Below are 24,864 nucleotides of genomic sequence, written 5' to 3'. Positions count from 1 at the left end.
TTCCTCACATTAGTGGCTTTCTGTTAGCTGTGTTGTGTGTACACTAACCAGAGTGTACTAGTTTTGTGTATCAATATAGAGCACGTTAAAAAGATGGTAAAGAATGTGATGATTATAAGTCAAACACTCACAAGTTAGTAAATGCCAGAGATAAGGTTGCCTGCCTGACCTTCATTTTTGTATGAAGCGTAGGTGTAGCCGTGTCGGTCCCAGGGTATTAGACAGACAAGGTGGGGGAGGGAATCTCTTTTATTGAACCAACTTCTGTTAGTGAGAGAGACAAGCTTTTGAGCCACACAGAGCTCTTCTTCAAGTCTGGGAAAGGTGCTCCAAGTATCACAGCTACATACAAGGTGGGACAGAATGAACAGAGACACTGGATTATGTCTTATTACAGGGCTGGCCAAACTGCGGCTCGCAGAGCCCTCTACACTCCCCACCATTCTTCACCTACCAGACAGAGGCGGGGGGAGCTCAGGGCTTCTGTCCTGAGGCAAGGTGATGGGGCAAGGGGTTTCTGCCCAGCAGAGAGCGGGGGTCTCGGGGCTTTAGCCCTGTGGCAGGCACCTGCTGGGGCTTGAGCAGGAGCAGGGCTGAAGCCCCAAGCCCCAGCTGGCACACCCTGCAGGCAGGGCTGATTGACCATTAGGCTAATAAGGCTCTAGAATCATAGAATCATAGAATCTCAGGGTTGGAAGGGACCTCAGGAGGTCATCTAGTCCAAAGCCCTGCTCAAAGCAGGACCAATCCCCAATTAAATCATCCTAGCCAGGGCTTTGTCAAGCCTGACCTTAAAAACCTCTAAGGAAGGAGATTCCACCACCTCCCTAGGTAACGCATTCTAGTGCTTCACCACCCTCCTAGTGAAAAAGTTTTTCCTAATATCCAACCTAAACCTCCGCCACTGCAACTTGAGACCATTACTCCTTGTTCTGCCGTCTGCTACCACTGAGAACAGTCTACATCCATACTCTTTGGAACCCCCCTTCAGGTAATTGAAGGCTGCTATCAAATCCCCCCTCATTCTTCTCTTCTGCAGACTAAATAATCCCAGTTCCCTCAGCCTCTCCTCATAACTCATGTGCTCCAGCCCCCAAATAATTTTTGTTGCCCTCCGCTGGACGCTTTCCAATTTTTCCACATCCTTCTTGTAGTGTGGGGCCCAAAATTGGACGCAGTACTCCAGATGAGGCCTCACCAAGACCTCTAGCCTTAGGCCCTCCTATTTTTTAGGCCCTACTGGTCAGGCAGGGGGCACAGCCGGGGCGGGTGAGGGGGAGCGAGTTTGCTCACACAGCCCTGCTGGAGCCCTTCTGCCAGCAGGGAAGGCAAAGTAGCCCCCTGCGGCTTGGCAGGCGCTCAGCCAGCACCGCGCTGCAGGAACACACTGCCAGGGATCCGGTTCACACTGGTGACCAGGCACTAAAAATCTGGTTACCACGGGAACCTGTGCCAGCCGTGGGTTCAGTTTGAGCAGGCATTGCCCCCTCCCCCAAGATCCCCCTTCCTCGATTTCTCCAGAGCTCTGCTCAGCTGTCAGGGAGGGAAGAGGCTCCCTCTGTCCCTCTCCTCTGCTGAGGCTGGCAGGCAGCTCCAGGACCCTGGGTCCTAGTGCCCATCACTGTCATCTTCTGTGTGTGCTGGGTCCCGTTTCTGGACAACTGGTGAGTGCCTGTGTGGGGGTAAGGCAAGGGGGAGGCGGGGGAAGAGGCAATACCAGAGCGGGAAGCTTGCACAGACCCTGCACATGCTCTGTCCAGCTCCAGCCAGAACTACTGCCCCACCCATGTGTACAGAACGAATTCCCACACGTGTAGGAAAATCAAACCAAACCATCCCATTCTGGATACCAGTCCTTGAACTTTTACAGACCCTTCCATCAAGGGGCGTCAGATGTATGATGCGCTGTGCTCAACACTCTATTGAACTGTACTAAAAATCAAAGACGTCCAATGTTTTTCTTTGGTGCATTCTTCTGTACTGAGATGCACAGGCCACCAAGTTCTTCCCTTATGCTCAGCCTAGTTCCACAGGCCAACAGATCTTTGTACTTTTAAGGGGTTGCAAAAGCACTGGAGGAAGCTCAACACACAATGTTGTAGGTTTCTCCCTCCCCGCTCCCTCAAGGATTTTAAATCCACTTAGCAGGCTATGATAGAAAGACTGGCTGAATAGGCTAAAGGCAGGTTCTGTCCATTTGCTGATTCTCCAGCCATTCCATCCATCATAAAAATACCTGACATTTGATTTCTTTTGAGTTTCATTCCAAAAACTTAAAGCTAAATAACCCTGCAGATAGTCCTCATTTTTCTGCCCCAACTCAAACGGACTTCTTCCCCGAGTGGAAAATGTTGGGTAAGCGTGGGGTGTGATTCGAGACTGGAAGGAAAACACAGGCCAAGTCCTGCTGATAGTCACACCTGTGCAGCCTTATTGACTTCACGGAGAACAGATTTTTGCACAAGAATAGATTTTGGTCCCTTCTGCTTTTTCACACCTGGTATAAGCAGAATCTCATTCACTTTCCTCCCCTAACTCTGAGCACTTTAAGGGAAAAAAATAAGCAAGGTCTGCTTGAATTACACATGCAAACAAAACAGGAAGCTCTCCCTATATTCTACACCAGCCTTAAGCAAACACCAGACCTGATGTAACAAGGGTGTCAGGACACCAGCCTTGGTTAGACTGTTCTTTTGAAGGATCCATAACCGTTCTTTTAAGATGCTGATTTTCAGTGAAGTCTTTTTGTTCAGGGGGGCAGAGAACACCACAGGGAGTAGCTTTGTTTTGTCAACTTCTAGTCGTTCAAAAGCTGAAAGTCTTTAGATTAAGTTTGTTTAATGTTTGTACAGTGATTTTGAAGAACTAACATAGTACAGAAGTGCTAAATATTATGACTGGGCAAACATCTAAACATCTGTGTCCCTTTTGCTGTTACCTTTTTCTTACAGAAAGCTTAAAACAAACAAATGTAAACTGTAGGGGGCTGGTGCACATAGAACTCATGCTTAAAAATTCTCACGTCAGAGCTGCTGATCACACATTCTAGAATAGATACTACTTGGTCCTGCCACAAGTGCAGGGGACCGGACCAGATGACCTCTCGAGGTCCCTTCCAGTCCTATGATTCTATTCTATGATTCTAATTGTGGCAGATCTTGGTGACAGAATGGCCTGATGCAGTGAATCGCTGTAGATTAATTACACAAACTGGGTATCATCCCACAAATAATATTTGGGTTCAGTGTGAAACCAGTAATTCATTGTCCTCATCCACTGCAACACTGGAAGGCAGCTTTCAGAGCAAGACAGCTTAAAATACAATGCCACCCCATGTAATTTCCCCACTGCTACTTCCTCTACTTCAGTGGATTTTACACCTGAGTGGTTTTCTTTTACATAATAAAAGCTGGCTGCCTCCCAGAGTGCAGTAAGAGTGAGATAGGGTGTGTTGTGTAGAGTCCGTAGCTTGGAGGAAACACCTGCAGGGCTTGGCTTTGCACTGTGCCAGGGGAGAGCTGAGGGCAGAAGCACAAGGTGGAAAGAGGTGAGCAGGATGGGGGATGTTGCAGTGTTCACCCTCAGACAGATGAGCGCTCCACTACTAGGAGGAAGGAGGCCCAGGAGAAGCATCCCTCCTGCTACCTCTTACTCAGTAGTATCTGTTTGGGGAATTGAGTGTTGTGAGAGTAGAATAAAGCAGGAGAGTGAGTTTGTATGTGTGTGGGGGGGGGGAAGGGTGAGAAAACCTGGATTTGTGCTGGAAATGGCTCTACTTGAGGATCACTTTAGATAAGCTGTTGCCAGCGGGGGAGTGAGGTGGGAGGAAGTTTTGTTTCATGGTCTCTGTGTGTATATAATGTCTTCTGCAGTTTCCACGATATGCTATGCATCCGATGAAGTGAGCTGTAGCTCACGAAAGCTCATGCTCAAATAAACTGGTTAGTCTCTAAGGTGCCACAAGTACTCCTTTTTTTTTAGAATAAACTTGTTAATTTGACATAAATAAATAATATGTAAATATGCATGTAGAGAAATGTTTGATGATTTCATTTTTTTTTTTTTTTGCAATATGTAACTCATACTTAGGCCCTTCCCTCCCATTAGCCTCTGGCCATGTCTATACTGGCACTTTACAGCACTGCAACTTTCTCATTCAGGGGTGTGAAAAAACACCCCCGTGAGCGCTGCAAGTTTCCCAGCACTGGTAGCTACTCCCCTCGTGGAGGTGGGTTTTTTACCGTGCTGGGAGACCCCAGTGCTGGTTCTGTGACTATATAGCCATGTAGTCAGCACTTTAATGTTGCTCGTGAAGACTTGTCCTCTCATAACCTTAATCAGGCCCTGCCTGCAGGGCTGAAGCCCAGAGCCCCAGCAGGTGCACCTGGCTCTCGAACTTCTGAAGATTATCGTATGCGGCTCAGAGGGTAAGTAAATTTGGCAACACCTGGTTTATTACAAAAATCCGTGACCCACTAACCACCTCTTTTTGTCTTATGACTGCAGAGGTGTTAATGAGCCACTCTACCTTGAATGGTCCCTTACAATATGTGCTAACGACTTATGCTAAACAATCTGTTTCACCTTGTATTTGTGCCTTTCCCAGAGCTGAAGAAAAGCTCTGTGTGTCTCAAATACTTGTCTCTTTCACCATCAGAAGTTGGTCCAATAAAATATATTACCTCACCCACCTCGCCTCTCTAACTTTAATTTTGGAATTTTCTAACATTTGAATGCTTGATGTTGCAACCTTAATGTTCCTTTAATGTAGTTTTTTGTGTGCACTTTCTTAAGTGTTTAAAAAAGTAAACTGAACAAGCAAAAATTCCATCATGTGGAACCATATACACCCCACTCAGCAGATCCAGAGCATAGACCTGTGCCATCTTAGCTAATGGAGTAACTGAGAGCAGTAGTAGGTAGTTATCCTCTTTGACTAGAGGAGGATGAGACATACACTTTGCCAGTGGGTTTCCCAGCTGTGTGCTGACAGCACGGGGCTCAGAAATCCTGGGTTCGCTTGCAGGCTCTGGAGGGGGTGTTCACAGTTGCAGACCACGGTCTCCAAACCTCCCAAACCTGACGCTTTCTGGCCCCTCCAGCCTGTCCTTGTCCCATTCTCCCCCTGTTCCCCTAGCCTCTTGGCCGGCCCTGTCACCTGATCACCCCTCCAGGTCTGGCCTTCTCCCCCTGACACTCCTCCCTCTCTCTCCTCGCTGCCTGGCCTGCATCTGGGTGCCAGCAAGGGGCATGGAGAACACAGGACAGACCATCTCCCTGCAGTCAGTACCTCTGTGCAGTGCCAGCTGGGGGAAGCAATTCCAGGGAATGCTCTGCTCAGCTGTGCAGGCCTGGGATGAAGCATGCTCAATGCATGTGGAATCTTTGGGGAATTTAGCTACTGAACTCTAAGAAATCTCTACTGAGTATGTGCAAACTGAGATTATTCAGAGGCTCGTTAAATTGGACAAAGTGGGGACAATTTGCATGGGAACAGCACTTCCCTAACACCAGGGCAAAGCTCTGTCAAAGTTTAAGTCCCTGCTCGAAAGCATGGAAGTGCTAGGGCTTTTCATCAAAACAGCGCTACAAATTTTTTAACATGGGCCAAACAATGTATTTTCCCTGACCTCATTCTGAGAAACAGCTGAACTGTTTTTGATGAAATTTTCCCAAAAACTCATCTTGAGGCAAACACCTGGCATGGAAAATTTCAGCCTAAATTGTTAAAGTTTGGCAAAGTTATAAGGAACTGAAAACAGGGTCTCATCCTGGGAAGTGTAGGACAACCCTAACTGTAGGGGGCCCTACCACCTCTGCCTATAATAGAGGGGAAAGAAAAGATTCACTGATCACAAACCACTTTAAAACGGCTTTGTGTTTTAGAACACTTAGAATCTCAGTGTGGCACTGAAGGTACAAAGACATGATTTTCATCTGGACTATAAACTGAACAAGGAGCTGCACAGAGCACATACCCTTAGAATCATAGAATACCAGGGTTGGAAGGGACCTCAGGAGGTCCCCTAGTCCAACCCCCTGCTCAAAGCAGGACCAATCCCCAATTTTTGCCCCAGATCCCAAATGGCCTCCTTAAGGACTGAACTCACAACCCTGGGTTTGGCAGACCAATGCTCAAACCACTGAGCTATCCCTCCCTCTGCTTCCCCTACACAGGATAGTAAACAGATCAACACCACCTGACCAAGACTTTGATTAATGGTATTTATATAGTGAGGAATATGCCTATTATTACTTCCAAATTAGAAACCTTTCCAAATGAACTCCAGTGTAGTCCAGTTTGGCATAAACTATTACCAGAAAGGCCTAGAGATAGAGCAGAGTTAGATGCCAAATTTACCTTGTATTGAGGGAAGCAGAGCTAATAAAAGATATGCTCATTGAAATATCACGCTAGCAGTAATTGGTGATGGACAATTGTAAGCAAATGGCAGAAAAGATTTTGTTCCTGGGTGGGATGAGTACGCAAATAACAGACATGATAGCCAAGGAGGAGGCTTCCTTATTTAAATTTGACAAAGGAGCCTATTTACTGTTAATTAGTTAATAATCTGTGGCTATTTCAAAACTAATACACACACAAGCAGGATAATGCAGGTTACTGCACTTAATTCAAAATTACAATGTGCAAGGCAAGCAGTAGACATGATATATCTTAATTTTAGTAACATTTTTGACTCATGACATTTTTATAATCAAACTAGGGAAATGTATGTACTATAAGATGGGTGCACAACTGGTTGAAAGACTGTATTCAGAAGTGCAGTTATCAATGGTTTGCTGTCAAACTGTGGGAGGAGTAGCTAGGGGTCCTGCAGGGATCAGTCCTGCGTCCAGTACTATGCAATATTTTCATTAATAGCTTGGATAAGGGAGTGGAGAGTATGCTTTTAAAATCTGCAGATGACACCAAACTGGGAGGAGTTGCAAGCACTTTGAAGGGGACAGGATTAGAAATCAAAATAACCTTGACAAATTGAAGAATTGGTCTGAAATCAACAAGATGAAATTCAATAAAGACAAGTGCACAGTACTTCACTTAGGAAGGAAAAATCAAATACACAACTACAAAATGGGGAATAACTAGCTAGGTGGTAATACTACTGAAAAGGATCTGAGGGTTATACTGGATCACAAATAGAATATGAGCCTGCAATGCAATGCAGTTGCAAAAAAGGCTAATATTATTCTAGGTGTGTTAATAGGAGTGTCATATGTAAGACATGGGGAATCATTGTCCCGCTGTATTTGGCACCAGTGAGGCCTCAGCTGGAGTACTGTGTTCAGTTCTGGGCACCACGCTTTAGGAAAGATGTGGACAAAATGGGGAGACTCCACAGGAGAGCAACAATAATGACCAAAGGTTTAGAAAATCTGACCTGTGAGGAAAGGTTAAAAAAATTAGGCCTGTTTAGTCTTGAGAAAAGAAGCTTGAAGGGGGAGCTGGTAACAGTCTTCCAATATGTTAAGGGTTGTTATAGTGGATCACAAGCTAAATATGAGTCAACAGTGTAACACTGTTGCAAGAAAAGCGAACATCATTCTGGGACGTATTAGCAGGAGTGTTGTATGCAAGACATGAGAAGTAAGTCTTCCACTCTACTCTGCGTTGATTAGGCCTCAACTGAAGTATTATGTCCATATTTCAGAAAAGATGTGGACAAACTAGAGAAAGTCCAGAGAAGAGCAAGAAAAATGATTAAAGGTCTAAAAAACATGACCTAAGAGGGAAGATTGAAAAAATTGGGTTTCTGGATAAGACAAGATCAAGGTGGGACAGTTCTCAAGTACATAAAAGGTTGTTACAAGGAGGAGGAAGAAAAAATGTTCTTGTTAACCTCTGAGGACAGGACAAGAAGCAATGGGCTTAAACTGCAGGGATGATTTAGTTGGGGATTGGTCCTGCTTTGAGCAGGGGGTTGGACTAGATGACCTCCTGAGGTCCCTTCCAACCCTGATATTCTATGATTCTATGATTCTATGCAGCAAGGGAGGTTTAGGTTGGACATTAGGAAAAACTTCCCAACTGTCAGGGTGGTTAAGCACTGGAATAAATTGCCTAGGGAGGTTGTGGAATCTCCTTATCGTTGGAGGTTTTAAGAGCAGGTTAGACAAACACCTGTCACGGATGGTCTAGATAATACTTAGTCCTGCCTTGAATGCAGAAGACTGGACTAGATGACCTCTCGAGGTCCCTTCCGGTCCTACAGTTCTATGATAAAGAGGCCAGGGATCAATTATTCTCCATGTCCACTGAAGGTAGGACACTCAGTAATGAGCTTAATCTGCCTCAGGGGAGATGTAGGTTAGATGTTAGGAAAAACTTGCTCACTCTTAGGGCAGTAGGCTGCCAAAGGAGGCTGTGGAATACCCATCATTGGAGGGTTTAAGAACAGGCTGTTCAAACACCTGTCAGGGACAGACGTCTTCCTGCTTCAGCACAGGGGCCAGATGTGATGACTTCTTGAGGCCCCTTCTTGCCCTACATTGCTGTGATTCTGTGTGGTACCAGAACTCGATTCCGGAGCGAGGACCTCAGTTCTCAAGTGCCATATTTCAGGAGCTCACTATAGCTGACTGGTCTGCGTCCATCAGCCCCGCTCCAATAGACCCCCCGAGTAGCGGGACGGCTGAGGCCTGCTCCACACACCAGTTTTGAATTGGTACAACTATTTTGGGTGGGGGGCGTGTGATTTGCTTACAGAAATGGTTACATGATACAACTCTTAGTGTGGACACAATTATACCAGTATAGCGATGCCTTTTGTTAGTATAGGTCGCTCCCCTTCCCTTACGGGTTTAAGCTACTCCACTATAAATCCATCTGTCCTGGTAGAACTGCATCTACATGGGGTGGGAGTTGTACAGCTGATTGCTAGTGATATAGTAAAAGGGGTACAAGTTGTGTGAGTAGACAAGCCCTGAGAGAGCTAGTCAATCAATAAAACATCTCTCAAAGAAAACGAACTGTGACAAGAAAGAGCCATATCTAGCCCTGTTGGATCTTAGCAATATACATCAGGAGAAGAAAGAAAGTATAGAATAGCTGTTTGAATGAGTCAAGGCCTTGAAAATCTGCCTGCCGGGGAGAGATGTGAGGAGCCCAATCTATTTAGCTTTTTGGGGAGAAGGTTCAGAGGTGACTTTATTGTTGTCTCTTTTGACTAGTCAGCTAGTCAAAGTTTGGGGCCCTGTGGGTGTTCCAGCTGTGAACAGAAATTGGTCTTGGCAGGTATTTCTTTGGTGCAGTTTATTTTTATTTGCAAAGAATGTACCAAGTTCTATGTCTCTGAATGAGGAAGGGACAAAATCACAGGAGATAGCTTTTTTTCCTCACAGCATTGTGAGCACCCTTTTCGGCCTGTACTCCAACCCAAAAACCTCTCCCCAGGTTTCTTTCAGGATCAGCTACCATGCTTTCAGCTGCTCCTTCACTCTCCAAGTCTTTCTTGTGTCTGTTCTCAGTTTTTTTCTGTTCCGCCTTCCCAAACAGACACCCTCCGTCCCCCACGACCCAAATCAACACTCCAGGAAAGCCACTGGGAAGGTTCACTCATTCCTTTTATCTTACATGGGGCTTACACTTACAGTTATATCTGTAACCCTTCTGCCTGTCAGAGTTGGCAGCAACAAGGGCCGGGTTCAGTATCTAGGGGTCCATTCCAATAACACAATGCAAAACCGGCTCGAGCGCCCACCCAGTGACCTGGGACAAATATATATCACCCCCGCTGGGCACCTCCCAGAGGCTATACTTCCCCTCTCGCAAGCACAGAGTCTGAGTGTAGCAAAAAGCCTTTTAATAACAGAGATAATGTGGCATTATGTTGGGGAGACACCACCAACAGGATTCATAACACAACCCATGAGCAAAAAACCCACCCCAAGCAAATTGGGGCATGCCCTTTCCCTTTGGTTCTTGAGTCCAGCAACCCAAAAGTCTAATGACCCAAAAGTCTCTGTCCCTGATCAGGGCAGCCCCAGAGTTCAAAAGTTTATCTGCAGAGTTTTACCTCCCAACCTGAGCAGAGACTGGGGGGGTTAAGGGGCACCTTACATGGTCCAAAGCTGATGGCCCCACCTCTCCATGGAGCTCCGCTCTGTCAGCCACCCCATGAGCAGCTCTAGGCATCCAACAAACTGCTCCACCATATATCTTCAGGATCCCCCGCTACTTAACACAACACTCACTGATTTCAGCTATTAGTAAGTTTAGCTCTTTTGTGATTTCAGCTTGTAGTAGGGGAGCCTCAGTGCTGGTACACCATTAGCCCAAAGTGAATTCAGCTCAGCAGCCTGTAACTAGACTCCTAATGAAATCAAAATTAGCTCTGATATTCCACAGTTGAGAGAGGCAGAAGTGCAATTAGCATGTAAGGCCCTCACCAGGGGGCCTATACCACCAAGTATTAATACCTATCCCCAGCCTCTCTCCATTCACAGAGTTTTGGAACCCATGTCCCTTGCCTAGCGAGTGCTATTTAGTTGATGGCGAGTCCCTCCATCATAACAAAAGGCCAAGTGCAGTTCCACTGTCCTTGATTCCCATAATCAGGGTAATAACAATTTATTCTTCCTGCCCCAATAACAGAGACACTGGGGATCCCACAGCAGCCAAAGTGACCATTTGGGCAGCTATGGCCTCATTCTAGGCGGGGTGGGTGTGCCTATGCAAATGAGATCGGCCCCTGAAGTTCTTTTCCACAACTTGTCACACCTCACCACCATATGTCAGGGTGGAGCTCATCCTGACTCTGCTTACATCTTAATTGAATGGTGAGTTCACACCTATCAACCTGAATCCCATAACAAGGTTTCACCCATCTCATAACACTAAGTCTCTCAGTACCTATACAAAAGAAAATTTCTGATACGAGAGGGCTCTTGGATGTCCATTGGTGAGCGCACTAGCATTGTACTTGGGAGACAGACCCCGAATCCTTGTTCCACAACAGACCTCTTGTGTGCCCTTGGGAAGGTCAGTTAGCCTCGCTGTGCCTCAGTTTCCCATAGATAAAAATGGGGGAAATAGTACTTCCCTCCTTCACTGGAGTGTTGTGAGGATAAATACATCAAAGATTGGGAAGCACATTGAGCAGTAATGATGAAAAGTACTGCATAAGAGCTAGATATCAGTCTTTAATCAAGTAGGCAAAGGCAGAACAAGATCCAATGGCTGGAAGTTGACATTAGAAAAAATGAAACTGTAAATAAAGCGACAATTATCAGGGGGTAGCCATGTTAGTCTGTATCCACAAAAACAACAAGGAGTCCGGTGGCACCTTAAAGACTAATAGATTTATTGAGCATAAGCTTTTGTGGGTAAAAACCCCACTTCTTCAGATGCAAGTGGGGTTTTGAAAAAGTGGGTTTTTTACCAACGAAAGCTTATGCTCAATAAATCTTAGTCTTTAAGGTGCCACTGGACTCCTTGTTGTTTTTGTAAATAAAGTGCAAATTTTTATGAGTGAGTGAAATACAACCCATGGTATTTGGTGAATGGTGCCAACCCTGCACATGCTCCCAGGGCTCCCCATCCTTACTGATGCCTCCGCTGAGGTAAAAACATGTTTGGGGATAGATCAGTGTCCAAGGGTTGTTCCAGTGATTCAGAAAGATTGAGGAAGCCCAAGAGGAAGAGAGGTCTCCCGCCAACCAAGGCTCATCAGACTCAGGGAAATAGGCACGTGCCTCTGCTGTGGATGAGACAGAAAAAAGGGTCTTCTGCTAGGTTCTCTTCCTCTGGAGCCCTAATAATCTGCAATTAAGGTGCTGAGCTAGAAGCAAGGTCTCTGGTTTTACTGTGTCTGATCACAATAACAATCAGCTGCGTCTCTGCCAGAGTTAATGAGAAGAGCAGTGAACTCTATTGACCTGGTCTGGAGTCATGGCCAGAGAAATAGAAGCCAAAGAAAACAAACTGGGATTCATTCGACTCTGATCTGATTGTAGTGTGCAGGACAGCAAGGATCCCTCACAGATCCAAAGGACTGCAGGTGAGGGGATCCCTAAGAGAACACCGATCTGGAGCTCACTGGAGCAGGAAGAGGATTTCACATGGACCCAGGTGCAGAAACTAAGGTCTCCCAGCGATCTCAGTTCAGTTATTATTAGAAAGCATGTCCCACAGGAGGACGCAGGCTCTGCCCCATGGTGGAACAGGGATCTTTATAGCTGTGGCTTGTGCCACTATAAAAAAAAAAAGACAGACACACAGAAAGAAAGAAACTGGCCAGTTTTGCCAAGTGCCTGAGTGATTAGGGGTTAGTGACTGGCCCACCTGGGAATGAGGCTGGGTTCCACCATCGGGATGGGTTCACTCTGGAGGAGAAGACACGTGTTCTCCTGGGTTAATAAAGTTGATTGGTTACTGGATGCTCAAAGGACCAATGACAGAGTGCTGGACACTAGCCATTTAAATAAACAGTAGGCAGCCAGTTGAACAGGGGCCATTTGAATAACCAGCTCCAAGCTAAAAAAATACAGTAAGCTAGTAAATTTAGTAACCTAAAGAGAAACATTCCTCTACCAACCAGCATGCAAACAAGCCAGAAGGGGATAGAGAGCTGACACAGTTGCCTGTTGGCCTTTTAATATTTGGCCAATGGCCAACTGGCTGCCAGTTGGTTATTTGCATTGGAACAGGAAACAAATTTTTCTCCTATTTATATTGCTTACCTCAGGAATAAACTAATTACTGTTGTAAAATCCCATTCCCACAATGTCCAGCACACATCTGTAACCCCTGGAAGGGACACACGAGCACCACTTGCCAGCTGGACCGTCCAAGCTGAATGGCTGAAACCCAGTTTGCTTTTCGCTGGCTTTCCACACTGAACGCTGAAGCGAAAGTCTTGCTGCAAATACCTCCACCAGATCGACTGTTTACCGTCTTCATAAACAAATTGCTCTACAAAACATTCTTCCCAAATGGTCCAGCACACAGCGAGGACACTAGGGAGGCATGGAAGGGAAGCTGGGAATAAATAACTGACTGACTTTTCAGCTCCTGTGGCCAAAGACAGGGTCAGCTGCTGCAAGCATCCAATGGCGCAGTACGTCAATGGGCTGGCTCCCGCAGAAATGGGAGCGTCATTCCTACTGTGCTGTGCCTCTGAACTACCACTAGGTGGCAGCGTTTTAAACCATGATTCCTTAGAGCCCTAGCGTCAGTCACTGTTAAGGTGCTGAGCTGTGGAGAGTCACCGGTGATGCTTCAGTACAAGGCTTCCAGAGACCAGGCATGACAGAGAGGCTGGCAACACCTAGCAGAGAGGTTGTGGTGGAAGCCGTCAGATCTCCTCAGCATGCACGCCAATCCAGCTCCACGTGCTCTGGGGTTACAGGCCCCGCCACGCGCGACTCCTATAAGAGTGTGTGAAGTCTGCTGCAGATGCCCCCCCCAGGAGCCTCCTCCAACACTGGAGCAGGCCCAGGCTTTTAGCCTCACCCCTACAAAGGGGCCCAACAGGCCTGGCAGGAGATCCCGAAGGCACAGTGCATTGTGCACCATATAGCGCACATGTGGAAAGGGAATGGAATTTATGATGTAATTTCAATGTTGCCAACTCTTGTGACATTATTACGAATCTCACAGTATTTGGTGTTTTTTCTTAAAGACCCAGCTCCTGGAGTCATGAGAATCCAAACACATCAGCTTTTTTTTTCCCCCCAAAGGAAGTTTCTAGACCTTTTGGTTGCTGAAAATAGTTTGAAAACATCATTTGAATGTATCCTAATGGGTCCAACCCCAGACAATAAATCAAAAACTCAAAATGCATTTTTTAATCTCATGATTTTTCAGCCAATCTCAAGATTTTGTTGGGCCTGATTTTTGAAGGGTTGTGGCTGGCCACACTGTAGTTATCACACTCTCCAATAACTGCAGCACTTCCCACTGTGGCCCACTCACTAACCTGCCCATGGCCCCTCTTCAATACATGCTATAAGGGCCATATGCTGTAATCAAGCCAGAAACCTCCTACTTCTTCTCCCTTCCCAGGCCCTGTGTCTGAGCCATATCCCCATGCCTGGGCAGGCCCCTTCCAGTCCCACCCTCCCCTCCCTGACAATGACAATCGTACAATCCCATGCCTCACCACCATGGAAAACCCTGTCACCTTTCTCCTGTATGGAGGTTGCACAGAGAGGAGACAAAGCAGTGGTTGTGCTCTTCTGAGCTCTGCCCATGAACTAAGCTCTGCCCACGTGAAATGCCACTCACCGCAGATCAAAATATGAACATGTGTTTTCCGCGGGGCCCCAGGCATGGCTTCCTCTCAAGTGGGCTCAGACGTGCTGCTGGGTTCTGCTAGATTCCTTTGGTTTGGCTCCTTGAACGAACGGGAAAAAGTTGATGATTCTCTCCCAAGTGCCACCAGAATAAGCCGTTGCTGCCAACAGATTGTGCAGCTCTTCCTGATAAGCTCCTCCCTCTCCTTTCCTACATGAGCTATAAGACTATATATAAGGGCTCAAAAAGCACTAGATAAGTTCATGGAGGATAGGCCCATCAATGGCTATTAGCCAGGATAGGCAGGGATGGTGTCCCTAGCCTCTGTTTCCCAGAAGCTGGGAATTGGCGATGGGCTGGATCACTTGATGATTCCCTGTTCTGTTCATTCCCTCTGAAGCATCTGGTGTTGGCCACTGTCAGAAGAGCCATTAGCAATTATCTTTGAAAAATCATGGAAGATGGGAGACATTCCAGAAGACTGGAAAAGGGCAAATATAGTGCCCATCCATAAAAAGGGAAATAAGGACAACCCGGGGAATTACAGACCAGTCAGCTTAACTTCTGTACCCGGAAAGATAAAGGAGCAAATAATTAAGCAATCAATTTCCAAACACCTAGACGATAATAAGGTGATAAATAACAGTCAGCATGGATTTGTAAAGAACAAATCATGTTAAACCAACCTGATAGCTTTCTTTGACAGAGTAGCAAGCCTTGTGGATAGGGAGGAAGCAGTAGATGTGGTATATCTTGACTTTAGTCAAGCTTTTGATACTGTCTCGCATGACCTTCCCATAAACAAACTAGGGAAATACAACTAGATGGAGCTACTATAAGGTGGGTGCATAACTGGTTGGAAAATCGTTCCCAGAGAGTAGCTATCTGTGGTTCACAATCATGCTGGAAGGGCATAACAAGTGGGGTCCCACAGGGATTGTTTTGGGTCTGGTTCTGTTCAATATCTTCATCAATGATTTATATAATGGCATAGAGAGTACACTTATAAAGTTTATGGATGATACCAAACTGGGAGGGGTTGCAAGTGCTTTGGAGGACAGGATTATAATTCAAAATGATCTGGACAAACTGGAGAAATGGTCTGAAGTAAATGGGATGAAATTAAATAAGGAGAAATGCAAAGTACTCCACTTAGGAAGGAACCATCAGTTGCACACATACAAAATGGGAAACGACTGCGTAGGAAGGAGTACTGCAGAAAGGGATCTGGGGGTCATAGTGGATCACAATCTAAATATGAGTCAGCAGTGTCACGCTGTTGCAAAAAAAAGCAAACATCATTCTGGGATGTATTAGCAGAAGTGTTATAAACAAGTGTTTTTCTGCTCTACTCCACGCTGATTAGGCCTCAACTGGAGTATGTGTCCAGTTCTGGGTGCCACATTTCAGGAAAGATGTGGACAAATTGGAGAAAGTCCAGAGAAGAGCAACAAAAATGATTAAAGGTCTAGAAAACATGACCTATGAGCAGTGATGAGCTGCCAAAATCTTAACAACTGCTTCCCTATAAAAAGTTCTGATGTAAGGGATGTGCCCCACTATGTATTTTTTGTACCAACAGGGTTACCATACGTCCGTATTTTCCCTTGAGGAATTTTTAAATTTTAAATTTCCCAGATGGTAATTTAAGCACCAAAAAGCCTGACCTGTCCGGGAAAATACGGGTGTGTGTTAACCCTGCCTAAAGTTCTTTTCCAAAAAGATGGGCCTGAACTAGAAATGAGCTCCGTTTCACAGGTGTGGGGCCCCGCCACGCCCTGGGGGTGTGCTAGGGTGACCAGATGTCCCGATTTTATAGGGACAGTCCCGGTTTTGGGGTCTTTTTCTTATATAGGCCTCTATTACCCCCCACCCCCTGTCCTGATTTTTCACACTTGCTGTCTGGTCACACTTGGGTGTGCACATGTGTGGGTCCCAGCTGCTCCCTGCCCCCCTCATTGAAGCAGGTGTGCAGGGTTACTGCCCTGGGAACTGCAGGGCATCAGTGGACGTGGGGCCAGCTGCAGACAGGGGCGTGGGGCAGGGCTAGCTGGAGGCAGGGGGTGCGGGAGGGGCTGGTGTGGGCAGGGGAGAGCGGGGGGGCTGGAGACAGGAGGATGCGGGGTTGGCTGGAGGCAAGGGGGTATGGGGCTGGCTGGAGGCAGGGCAGGGGCTGACTGGACGTAGGGGCTGGCTGCAGGCAAGGCAGGGGGGTGCGGGGCTGGCTGGAGACAGGGCAGGGGATGCGTGCGGCAGGGGTTGGCTGGAGACAGGACAGGGGGTGTGGGGCTGGTGTGGGCAGGGCAGGGCAGAGGGTGCGGCAGGGGCTGGGTGCGGGCAGGGCAGGGGGTGCGTGCGGCAGGGGCTGGGTGCGGGCAGGGGGTGCGGGGCTGGCTGGAGACAGGGCAGGGGGTCCGTGTGGCAGGGGCTGGCTCTGGGCAGGGCAGGGGGTGCGTGCGGCAGGGGCTGGTGCGGGCAGGGGGTGCGGGGGTGGCTGGAGACAGGGGCTGGCTGGAGGCAGAGCAGCCGGGGACCCACCCGGCAGCAGCGGGAGCCCCAGGGCCAGGGGTTGGGGGAGCAGCAGCAGCCCCAGGGCTCGTGCCCAGGGCCAGGCGGCAGCCCACGTGGCTCCCACAGCACAGCGCCCCCGGTGGCCAGAGGAGGAATTACATCACTTCTGGGCCGGAGCCCAGCAAAGCCTCAGCGCCCCCTGCAGGGAAGCGAGTTAACAACCGGTTCTAAAACGGCTTCAAAATTTAACAACCGGTTCACGCGAACCGGTGCGAACCAGCTCCAGCTCACCACTGCCTATGAGGGAAGACTGAAAAAAGTGGGTTTGTTTAGTCTGGAGAAGAGAAGACTGAGAGGGGACAGGATAACAGTTTTCAAGTACATAAACGGTGGTTACAAGGAGGAGAGAGAAAAATTGTTCTCCTTAACGGCTGAGGATAGGACAAGAAGCAATGGGCTTAAATTGCAGCAAGGGCGGTTTAGGTTGGACATTAGGAAAAACTTGCTAACTGTCACGGTGGTTAAGCACTGGAATAAATTGCCTAGGAAGGTTGTGGAATCTCCATCATTGGGGATTCTTAAGAGCAGGTTAGACAAACACCTGCCAGGGATGGTCTAGATAATACTTAGTCCTGCCCTGAGTGCAGGGGACTGACTAGATGACCTCTTGAAGTCCCTTCCAATTCTATGATTCTATGATTCTAAGACAGGACACTGGGCTAGATGGACTTTCGGTCTGACCCAGTATGGCCATTCTTATGTTCTTATGAGCAGCAGTGACATAGTTAACAGTGTTAGTTATCATCCTCACTGGGCATCAGAGTTAACCCTTCACTCACTGCTCCCGCTCCTCAGAACTGTCTGCAGACTCAGACAGACGTTGCTGCAGTGGCTGTGCTCTGGTCACAGTTTGCTGGTTTTCATCACAAGAGCTAGATCTTACATTGCTCTTTTTGAATGACAGCTGAGATTCAGGAGATCAGACTGGCAGTGCGGGAGCTGGGTATACACCATGCACCCCAGTTCCAGCTCTTCTCTCTCCCTCTTAGATGCTTCCCCTTAGTACATCTTTCACTTCTCCTTCCCCTCTCCAGTCTCTCACTAGACCTGAGATCACCCACCACACAGGTGCACAAAACGACCTAGATTAGGTTAAAGGGACCAGACACACAACCAGCCGTCAAACCTCTTGCATCCTCCAATCACAGACTAGATGGATTAACCCAGACTGTGAGGGAGGGGTTGCTTAACCCTTTCCTAGCTGGTGTCATGTTGTAGGGATGCATCAGCACCATTGCATCTCTTCTTTTTTTGCATTTTTTTAAAATGGGGAAATAAAAATGGGACAAAGGCAGGCGATATCCAGAGATGGAAATGACACCGAGGGTGGGGCCCGCAATGTGCACAAGCCAGAAACGAGAAAGCAAGCTTCTGCCAGCACTGGTCACTTTCCCATGTGCAGCATCCTCCAGGATGCTCAGAGCAGCGCCAGGAGCTGCGATGGTGGCAGCAGCGTGTGGCGTGATGGGTGGGGATAACGAGGGGTGGACGTTTTGGAATGTCCTGACTTCCGTGAGTTTAAATTCCAAACCATGATATTGAGTGTACTCTGCGCATGCGTGGGTGTGCACAAGCACAAGTGTGTGCTCCTCTCAGGGTGCATGGATGGTTCTGCGTGTGTAGAGGTAGGTGTTTCTATGTTACATGTATGATATAGTGATATATCAATATACTGGAGAGGTCACATATCAGACCATCTATAAAGGTTGAAAACACTTTCCATTATACCCACTTCTTTCACCTGCTGGTAACATTGGCCGATGGTCCCCTTTAGGGCTGCCACTTCCCAGGCCAGCTTGCTGCCCACCAATAGACTGGATTTTGGGTATTTTTAATTGTGCAAAACACCTTGAGTTATTTGGGGTTGCAAAGAGATGCTTGTTTTCCCTTATGAATGACCTGCCACCAACTCCATGTCAGGGAAAACTCACAGGCCAGCTGAGCGCTGAGATGGCAAACTGAATAAGCAGGTCAAGCTTCTCTAGGTTTGGAAATAACATTGAGTAACCATGGCAGGGCAGAGGATGCTCAGGGGGCTGTGAGCTGCACATGCAGGAATGGCCATGGTATGTGTGGTCATGGGGTGAACTCCAGAGTCTCTTCACCATCAGAGAAAGGGGCAGCGAATTGTTTTGGGGAAGGAGGCGATAGCTATGCAGGGAGGGGAAGTTAGCTGTACATGGAGCTGCTGCCTCGTGAGCTTTGCAAGGCAATTGACTGCAAGGGCAGGTTGTGGAGGCCGTACGGTGGCTCCTTGATTGGCCAGCAGAGGGAACATGGGGATTAGATCCTGGAGAGTGAGGCTGGCCTCTGGTTACCACAATGTGCACCTCTTAGAGTGGGACTAACTCTGCTTTACTGGGGTAATTTTGGGGGCCTGTGGCAGCCACAGCAATACAAATACCAATAGTAATCCTGACCTGCCCCAGGCTTTGGGTTTCAAGCTTCGGTCTCTAGAGAGGATGGTGGATACTCCAAATGGCAGCAAGTCACACTGAGGAAAGAAGGGAGCCTTGTGATCCGGCCCTGGCCTTGGAGTCAGGGGGTCTTCACTGCACTGACCTGGGGTAAGTCACCTGCTCCTGGTGTGCCTCAGTTCCAACTTATATGCCTCACCCCCAGGAGGCACTGAGGGGATAAATACAGGAACGTTTGGGAGACACTCAGAGACTAGGGTGATTGAGAACTGTAGATGTGAGATAGACGTGGCATTTTCATTTTCACTTCTCGCTGGAGTACGCTTATGTATCATTGTGGCGCAGGGACTGGCTGTAATTCCATGGGGCACGGTGACCACAGCTCTCCAGGAACCGAGAACAGTGGGAGGTGATTAGGCAAATTCATTCAGGCTGGAGCAGCTCCAGAGAGGTCCCACCAGCTGGAGAGGCTCAGATATGTTGTTTAAAACTGGATTCTCCAGAAACTAACAGGCAAAGAAAGGACTTTGAGATAAATAGCCTGAGTTTAAACTGACTCAGGGCCTGCTTTCAGATCCAGCAACTGGACAGAACCCCTTGTCCAAGGGGGAGGGGGACCCAATCCTTCCCGGGAGGGATTAGAAGGACTTTGGTCTACTGAGGCTCCATAAGATTGATGGGTGACCTCTGGTAAGCCTTTACCACATGAACAGGAATTTTTATTATTTTTAATATGTTTTCTCGGTAACGCTTTCACCTTAAGAATACACGTGCTTGCTTAGAAACGGCTGTGTGGTAATCACAGTGTGCACGGCCTTCAAAGAGAAAGCAAGGTGCAGACGCTGGCCTGTCTAGGCAGTCTGGCTTGCTGGAACTAACACAGTCTAGGCAAGGACCTATGCAGCCTGGATAAACCCAGTTTCCACCCAAGAGGGGTGATGGCTGGGGAGCTGGAAGTCTGAGTGTGGGTACCGCTCCAGGACCACAAGGGGGAAATACAGGTACAGTTGCTCTGAACTGTGACAGTAAGCATCTAGCTAAATAGAAATTGTAGCTGAATATACTCCCTAAGAGAGTGACTGATTAAATTGCCTCTTAGGGTTGCAGTGAGTCAGTGTGATCCTGCTGCTCACACCACAGTATTTCTAGGGTTGTAACATTAAAATAATTATGAATATATGCAAGGCTGAGATAAAAATCTGTGTTCCGGTGGAGTTGACTGGAAACTTATCAGTAATTTGGTATAAAGAAAAGCTTTCAAGGATGTTGCTGTTGTTATAGAACTAAGCATTAGAGATCCAGGAATTTGGAGGGGAAGATGCCGCTGCATGTACTCCAGCTGAGTCTGAGAACTTTGCCACCTCCTCCTTGTTGTTGCTGAGGGAAGATTCTGCTTACGGCCTTACTGAAATCTAGTAGCCTATAAACTCAGCTGCCTGTGGAGGCCCCACTGAGGCAAGGCTACTGATGGGGCAGGGAGCCGATCCAGTGCTCTTTTGGTGTGGGGACACATGATCAAATAACCTACCAATGGGAACTCATCAGGCCTTGATACCTGTACAGTACCACTCATTGCACTGGCTTATTTTGACCAACAGAATTACAGTATGCAAATGCACTAATGAGGAAGGGTGATGGTTGGGTAAATCACCTCTGATGTCACAGTAACACTCCTCATATTCAAAGCCCATCATGGGCAGGTGCAAAGCTAGTAGGTCTGCCCTGCCCCCCGCAGTCATTGCCAAGGGAAATGTTCCCCCCACACAAGTGCCTGGGAGCTGGTGGAGCCCAGGGTGAAGTTCTTGGACTGGTGGAGGCTGTTTCTGAGGGGAACTGGGCACCTAACTCATGTAGCCACCATTAAAAACCCAGCCTTAAGCCTTGGCACTTTCATGGCACAAGACAAGCCTCCTTGATGTGCTGACCTTCCCACCAGGAAAGCAGGCTGCATGGCAGAAACTGCAATGAGACCCTGACCTGCCTTTGGAGAAACTATGGGTAGTCTCCACGGCAAAAAAACCCACCCCTCTGGCAGTGAATCACAGAGCCTGGGTCAACTGATTCAGGCTTGCAGGGCTCCTAATAACAGTGGAGGAATTGGGGCTGGAGCCCAGATCCAAGCTACTTGCCACATTTCAGAGCCCAGGCTCCACTCCAAACTGCTAGTTTTAGCCCCACAGCACAAGCACAAGTCACTTGGCCCAGGCTCTACGTTAGGAGACATACGTCTTGAACCCTGGTCTAGACCCCTGTTCTAGACTGCACTTTTTTGTTAGTAAGCACCAACCTGCCACCTGGGGACCTGCTACTTATTCTCAGAATAGGAGCTAAACTCCAGCCGAGGACCCCAGACCTGGAATCTGACTGGCAGAATGCTGGGGGGTCCTGACTGGTTCACAGCTTCTGTATAAACCCAGCACAGGAACAGGAAGTTGTCCATATAACTGAGTTCTCTCTGCTCGGGACCACTTCTCCCACCTGACACCTGACCTCAGTTTTGCCCTCTGGCCTGATTCGGACTCTGATCTCCCGAGTCTTGCTCTGACCACTAGGTCAGACTGCCCACATCCTGGTTGTGACACTGAGACTCGCTGTCGCAGGACTTTTTTGCTATGTACACTCACCCCATAGACTTCTACCCTGCCTAAGGAATAGATAAGGATCCTGGTGCCCTGAACAGGCCAGAACTCCATGAGAAACCACAAAAGCCTTGAGCCTTTGGGGGCTCAATGAGACAGAGCACAGTGCAGAGAGATGCCCCAAAGCCAGCACCGGTTCATGAGCAGCAGCCCTGTCACCACTCTCTGGAATTGCTCCTGATCCTTGAGAACAGGCAATTCATAGAATGAAAGAGCTCACAGCTGTGACCACCAGCCCTGCCTTTCTGCATTGCCATTAGGCCAACAGTCCCATGTTCAAATGCCAGTGCTAAGTGGTTTAGAGGGAACCTACTGCAAAGTCATGAGGGGCTATTGACTCCCCTTGCATGCGACTGCTGAGCATGACTTCTTATCATATGCACCACGTGCTTCAGATGGCCCGTGACCAGGATTCATCACTGAATTTGGTCCACTGGTTGGATCATTAGCTTCCCCTGGATACTGATGGGGAGCATGATGTGAACGCTGGTCTATGCCCCCTTGCTGAGTGCTGATTGAGTCTGAAATGCCTTGTACATTGAGGCAGAAGGGAGGATGGAGGGACTTTTCAGTTTAGGCCTATACACGTGCTCCTGTGGACTAGAGTTCTTTAATCCTTTGACTGAGCACAATGCACTGGTTCCCCGATAACCAGCAAGGAGTCAGTGCCAACAAGCTCCTAAAGTCCTCTCTGCATGATGAGTCAGAGTGCTTGCTCTTCTGTGGAAGAGCTTGGCTAGCCATTAGCCCATGTGCATACCCTCATGGGCCCTTTAAGAATGTGATTTATGCAAAGACACTCCCAGTGGAATTGCGGGTGGGGGAACCTGCCGTTCGTTTTGAACCAGAAGAGAATTTTATTTGTTTGTTTGTCTCTCGGTCAGAATGAACCATTGAACTGAAATGCCATTTTGGACATTTCGGTTTTGAAAATGTCCTTTGGAAGTGACAATTTCAAAACAGTTCAGTTCCATTTTGTTTTTAAATGACCCATTTCAGCCCTGCTGAAATGTTAGGTTTCGGGGGGGGAGGAGGGTTGGCTGAAATTATTCCTCAAACTTGATCTGAATTCATTCATAATTTTGGTGTCCCAAAAAATGCATTTTTAGGCCAATTGACTGCTGAAAAACTTTCACCCAGCTTGAATGATCATTGTTTCATTAGGAAAGAACTTCTCAAGTAACGGGACCGCTGTCTGAGTCATTGTCCCAAGTGAGATAGGCAACAGCCCAACCTCTGGGCCCCCAGACAGTGTTACGATTTGTGATGACAGGCAGGAGGTACCCCCAGCACCATCCCAGTGTCCTTGCTGGAGAGCAGTAAACTTACAAAATGCAGCTTCAAGGGATAGGCAGACTATCCCTCTAGAACACACAGGCCATCTGGCTTTGCTAGCTGTCACGAATGCAGTGATGCCAGGCAGTGGGAAAGGCATCCAAGCAACTGTAGCCAAATGAGCTGTAAAGGGACCAACCCTAAGAAACCCAGCGTAAGGAGCCATAAATAGCTTCTGTGCTGCCTGGCAGAGAACGGGGCCTGACATATCTGTGCTATAGCTTGGTCCGTGCTTGGTTGCCGAAGACTGCTTCCCAGCTACCTGGAGATGGAGCGTCTAGCAGGCTGGCCTACCTGGAGTGCATTTGAAGAATGTGGGCGCAGTGGGGCAGCCCATGCACACGTGTTGCAAACAGCTCTCAGTTTGCTAGGGAAGGGTTTGTGGAATTCACAGTACATGCAAGTTCAGCTCCAGCTCATGGGGAGGGCCGGGGGCTTAGCTAGCTGCCAAAGGGCCTTTGACACCAGCATCAATCTGTACTTAGAGCAACTCCACTAGGTGCTGCAAAGGGCCCGTGCAGCGAGGGACAGATCGCTGCTCCCGAGGACAGTGACATTCTCCAGGGCCAATCTGAAATAAATCAGCTAGGAAGAGGCGAGGTGTCTCCAGGTGTCACTCTGACACAGGGAACATTGCCAGGGCATGAGCAGAGCCACATATCAGTGCTCCCAGGAGCAAAGCTGGACAGCCCGGAGCAGAGTGCAGAGAGGCGAATCGCCCAGCTCCACTGAGAGCCACAGTCTGGACAGCATCTGACAGGAGGCTGCAGAGCTCAGTGGATGGCCCAGCGGTGTTTTAATCTGAGGGTGCAGGTTCAAGTCTCCCTTCTGGTGGTGATGGGCTTTTTCAGGGAAGTTCTCTAGCCTGTGTCTGTAGGAGGGTCAGACAAGGTGATCCCATTGGCACCTGCTGGCCTTGCAATGTGTGAATTCCACTCCCAAGGGAATCTCAGTGGCCTGTACTCAGCGGAGGAGAGCTGCCCAGTGATCAAAGCGAGCCGTAGTGGCGTGGGTTGGTCCAGCCAGAAAAGCCAGAGTTGCTGGTTGTCATGGCCAGTGAGAAAGGAGAGATGTCCCACCCCCAGAAGGGACTGGGGCTGCACAGGGAGAGCAGGGTGACAAAGTGCTGATGGGGCACGCTGGTCTGGTGGATAATGCAGAGTGTCAGGACTCAGGAGTCCTGGCTCTATCCTCCACTCGCTAGGAGAACTTGGGCAAGTCGCCGTCAGCTTCATCAGGAACAATTGTACTCTGCCGTCTCATAGCGAGGTGAAGGCACCTCGAGTGCCCCCGAGGGGAGCTGTGCTGCAGTGGCCAAGTATGGATGTTCTTGGATGTGGGGGAGAGAGGGGATCCAGCAGAAGAGCCGCCCCCTTGCTTTGCGAAGAGCATGACTGACAGAGCCCTGCCAAAGTGGGCACTGGGTACCAGGCAGGGTGCCTGAGGGACATTTCTACATCTCATCTGTGGGCTCCGACAGGGGCTCAGAAGTTGTCTGAACCCTGTGACATTTGAAGTATTTCTGAGCTGGCAAATCCAAGCTGAGCAGAACGCCAAAACACACCCCACCTGGGAACTGTGACTCCAGCCAGCCTTAGGATGGAGACAGCATTTCCCCAGCTCCTGGACTCCAACCAAGCTGGACAAG

Source organism: Chelonia mydas, chromosome 18 (genome assembly GCF_015237465.2).
Source record: "Chelonia mydas isolate rCheMyd1 chromosome 18, rCheMyd1.pri.v2, whole genome shotgun sequence".
NCBI lineage: Eukaryota > Metazoa > Chordata > Testudines > Cheloniidae > Chelonia > Chelonia mydas.
This window is presented reverse-complemented; position numbering follows the sequence as displayed.